Raw genomic sequence first — 5,172 nt, 5'->3', positions numbered from 1 at the left:
CTCTTCAGATTCTCAAGGGGTGAAAAGACTCCTGTTGGGCTGCATCATTTGTTCCAGAGGCACATCCCAAAACACAGAGTTTCTACACGTCACAAATGCAAGTCTTTGGGCATAGGTGTGTGAAGGACCTCTCTCTTCCATGACAGTATGAAATGACAGAAGCCTACCCTGAATTTCCTTTTGGATCAACAAAGCAAAAGATGGCATTATATTAAGGCAGTACTTGATAACCAGTGGGGATACAATATACAGTGGATATACAAAGTAAACAGTGGTTATGCAAGTATACAATATACAGAGGATATACAAATATACAATATACAGTGGATGTACAAATATACAATACACAATAGATACACAAATATGCAATATAGAGTGGGCATACAAATATACAATATACAGTACATGTACAAACATGCAATATACAGTGGATACACAAATATACAATATACAGTAGATGTACAAATATACAGTACACAGTAGATTAAAAATACAGAGAGAGAACACCAGAGAATCTGAGAGTAAAACTATTCTACAACTCATCTTCCCACCTGCAGTGTTGATGGATTTTATCCAAACAAGCACTTCCTGTAAATATTGCTTCCATGGGAAATATTTTCAAACTTAGAGCCTAGTGCAGGAGACATATTCTGATCTAAATATTAAGCAATTAAAAAGTCTTCTGAGAAGTAGAAAGGAGTCTAAGGAAGCTTAAATATTCTTTATTTCTTTTTGAAACTTGAAAGATGTGTGTAGATGGTACCTAGTCGCTTGGAATATAAGGATTAAAGATGGCATAAAATATTTCATATCGCTGATGTGTATTTGCCCTGAGGTTGGGAGAATCTGAGAACATAAAAAGTGACCCACTCTGAGGAGTGTAATTAGATGGAATATGAAGAAGCTGACTAGGACACACTTACACAAACAGTTATGAGATCAATCGAGGCAGCACGTGGGAGATTAAGATTTGAGCCCTAGCAAAACAAAAGCAACTGCAGAGGAGTCACCTGGAGTCGAGGTAAGAGAGCATGTACTTTAAGAGCATCACATTGCCAAGAATGGGTTTGCAGGCAGAAAGGCTGAGACAACAATTAGGATAGGAGAAGGCAGAAGCCATTTGACTACAGCATTGCTAGGGAAGTCAGAGAGAAGCACAAACGTACAAGCAGTGCTCAGAATGTGAGAAATTAAAAAAATAAATAGGAAGTACTCAGAAGTATTTGGGGGACATTCTAGGAAAGTGTAAGGAAAGAAATAGTAGGAATTGTGTCTGGAAACTCCAGTATCTCAGCAAGTGCTCAAGGAGAACCACGTGAGAAGTCAAAGCTCAGCAAGCTTTCTCTAAACATCCATGCACTGAATATTCTGTAGTTCTGGAGACCACAACACAGCTCCTGTTAAAGTGATTCAGCCACTCCAAGTGTGCTTGCCAGCAGCTGTCTCCACAGGTACAAGTATGGGTACATGTTCAGTGAAACTAGTTACAAAGCAGTAAGCCAGCCAGGCCTAGCCAAGGAGCACTTGCCGTACATTGTATAAGATGAACACTGCAGTTACAGACTCTGGACTTGGGCCAGAGAAGCAGGTAAGCTAATTGCAGATCTTCATTCCTCCCTCATCTTCTTGAAATCTATCCCTGCAGACTCATTTGCATCTCTGTACCAGACCAGGTGTATGCCTCTCCTTTCCCACTCTCTCTCTCTCCACCTTTAGGGATCATATAGAACACAAGAAATAAAGGTAAGTATGCTACATGTAGGAGGCCTAAGTTGAATCCATGCATGGTCCTTGGTTGGATGCTTTAGTCTCTTCAGACTTCTCTGGGCCCTGGTTGGTTGGCTCTGTCGGTCTTCTTGTGGAGCTCCTGTCACCTCTGGGTACTTCTAAACTTCCCCCAACTTTTCCGTGAGACCCCCTATGCTTCTCTCAATGTTTTGGCTGTTAGTCACATCATCTGCTTTTGTCTATTGCTGAGTGGAGCCTCTCAGAGGACAACTATGCTAGGCTACTGTCTGTAGGCATAGCAGATTATCATTAATAGTGTCAGGGGTTGACTCTCTCCCATAAGGTTGGGCCAGGCATTGACTGGACATTCCCTCAATTTCTACTCTATTTTTTTATCTCTGCACATCTTGTGGCAGGGTAAATTTTGGGTTGAAGTTTTCATGGGTGGGTTGGTCTTCCTCTCCATCCATTAGGAGTCCTGTCTACTTAGAGGGTATCTTCGTCAGTCCTCATGACCCCTGCTACTAGTAGTGTCATCTGGAGTCACCGCCATATCCTCCCAGAAGCCTACTCTGTCTTAGGTCTTCAGCTTGCCACAGAGATGCCCCTGCACATGGCTTCTCCTCTCTCTGCAGACCATCTGTCCTCCTGGTCCTGTTCTCCCCAGGTCTGATCTCCACCCTAATTTCTCTCTGTGCTCCCTCTCCTACCTTGATCTCTCCCTTCAACCACTTCCGCTGTCTATTCTATTTCTTCTTCCGAGTGAGTTTTAAACATCCTTTCTTGGGTTCTGTAAGGAGTAGAGGGAGGGAAAACCACAAGGGGGACATATTGGGTGCTTTCAAAAAGCTATTTCAATAAAAGGAAATTTTTTTAAAAAGAAAAAAAGAGTCTACCATTCTTTCAAACTAGCTCCTTCAGAATGGTGGGGGAACATGTTGGGTTGAATGAGGTCATGCCTCATAGCTTGTGTATTTGAACAATTGGTCACCAGCTGGTGGTGCTATTTGGGGAGATTATAAAAATATTTATGAGGTACAACCTTGCTGGAGGATGTATGTTACAAGGATGGCATTTGACAGTTTGTACCCTCACCTAATTTCCTGTTCTCTCTTTGCCTCTTGTGTGTGATTGAGATGTGAGCTCTCAGCTTTCTGCTCTTGCTGCCATGCCTGTCTATTCCCATGCCAACCCTATCATTGTGGACCTAGTAGTCTGAAACCATAAGCCAAAATAAACTTTCTTAAAAAAAACAATTCCACAGTCTATTGCTTACACTGATATAGGGAGGTGCAAAAACTAAACTCAGTGTTACTTATTTTTACATTATGAAAGCCCTCAAAAATGTTAGATATTGAGATGTCTAAAGAAAATTACTGAAGTCAGTTTTGTTGCTTAAAACCTTACTTGAATTTTTCAGAGACCTGAAGCAGGCAGAGAATAAATTGTTCCTCATAAATTGGATAGAGATGAGAGTTTGATAGTAACATTGCTAACTAAACGTCAGAAATATCAGTTTCAACGTTTATAGCATCCTGTTCCTTTTAATACAATATTTTTATTGATTCTTTGAAATTTTCATCTGTGCCTATAATGTATTCTGACCACATTCATCTCCCGTTCCTCTCACTAACTTCTCCAAGATCCACCCACCTTCCTACCCGCTCCAAACTTGTTCTTTTTTTTTTTTTTTTTTTTGCAAGCAATCAAGTCAGTTTTGTGATACCCATATACTCAAAAGTTGTGCCATTCACTGGAGCATGTGGTCTTACCAGGACCATGCCAGTAAAGAAAACCAACTCTCCTCCAGAAGCTATCCACTGCCAGTAGCTCCTTCAGGAAGGTGAGGGCTCATGAGCTCCCCCTTCTTCCTATGATGCTTCTTGGCTTGACCTTGTGCAGGTCTTATACAGGCAACCACAGCTGCTATGAGTGCAGCAGTCCTGTTATGCCCAGAAAGTTCTGCTTTGCTCCAGTTCTCTATGACTTCTGGGCCATAAAATTCTTTTGATCTCCATTTCTTACTGATTTCCGAGCTTTGGTGTGGTGTAATAATGGTGGGGTCAGACAATCCACAAGGAGACCGATGGGACCAACAAATCCGGATGGGGGAGGGGGCTCCTTCTGAGAATGATGCACCAATCAAGGGCCATGCATGGTGAGGACTTAGACCCTCTGCTCAGATGTAGTAGATAGGCAGCACAGTCTCCTTGTGGTTTGCATAATACGGGGAGCAAGGGATACTTCTGATATGGACTCTGGCACCCACGTGTTGATCACTTCCCCCTGGTGGGGCAGCATTGCCAGGCCACAAAGAAGATACAAGCAATCCAGATGAGACTTGATAGGCTGAGGTCAGATGATAGGGGAGGAGGGCTCCCTTTTCTGAGGATTAGGGGAGGGAGGGAGAGTATATGAAGGAGGGAAGGAGGGAGGGTGAGATGAGGAGAAGAGGAGGAAGGGGCTACAATAGGGATGTAAAGTGTACAACAACAACAACAACAACAACAACACCCCCACAATGTCCCATTTGTTGCTTAGCAATCCACAGATACTTATTCTCTACATTTTGTCTATGTGTGAGTTTCTGCCTTAGCCACTGTCCTCTTCATAAGGAAACTTCTCTGATGAGGTCTCAAAACTCTACTAATTACTAATGTAGACATATAAATTTAGAGAGCATTTTGATATTATGTCCCTTTAGCAGAATAATAGTAGGTTCACCCATGAGAGCCACCAAGCCTCTCAACCATGCCCAGATTTATAGTAACAGGTATAAGTTTCCTCTTGTGGAGTAAGCTTTAAATTCAAGGAGAAAGTGTTTGGTTATCCCCACTGTCACTCTCATAGGCAAATGTTGCCATGTTGGACATTATTGGAGCTCACAGGGTTCATGACTGAGACCATTGATGCCTTTTTCCCTTAGTGGCCCAATGCAGCACTTTATGGCACTATGAAAGGCAGCAGGCAGGATGATTTTACCATTGGAAGTGACAAAAATGTGTTGTTTTACCAAGTTCTGGTTGGCTATCTGCTAATTGCTTTGGAGGTCACTAAGACACCCCTGAATTACAGGATATTTCAGTACTGCACATAGAAGACCTAGTTGTTAGAAAAAATATTAAAGCCTAAATAGTTGTGTTTGTCGGATGAAGTTAGGTGTGTACTGGAGAGATACAGTTTAGGGATGCCTCTAAAAGCCTCCAGAGATAGGAATGCTGAAGAGTGGAAAGTTCCTGCCTAATTTAAGGCAGGTTGCTGGGGAGGTCTTGTGGTCTTTTCTGCGGAATAGCATACAGGGGGGGGGGGAGGAGGGGGGAGGAGGAGGAAGAAGAGAGAGGGGGAGCTGGGATGAGAGGAGAGAGGGGGCTACCACCAGGGTGTAAAGTGAATAAATAAATGATTAATAAAAAACGAGCTAGAGATTCTCTCTTTGGACCTGCA

Source organism: Acomys minous (assembly GCF_964271855.1).
Source record: "Acomys minous genome assembly, chromosome: 1".
NCBI classification, from domain to species: domain Eukaryota; kingdom Metazoa; phylum Chordata; class Mammalia; order Rodentia; family Muridae; genus Acomys; species Acomys minous.
This window is presented reverse-complemented; position numbering follows the sequence as displayed.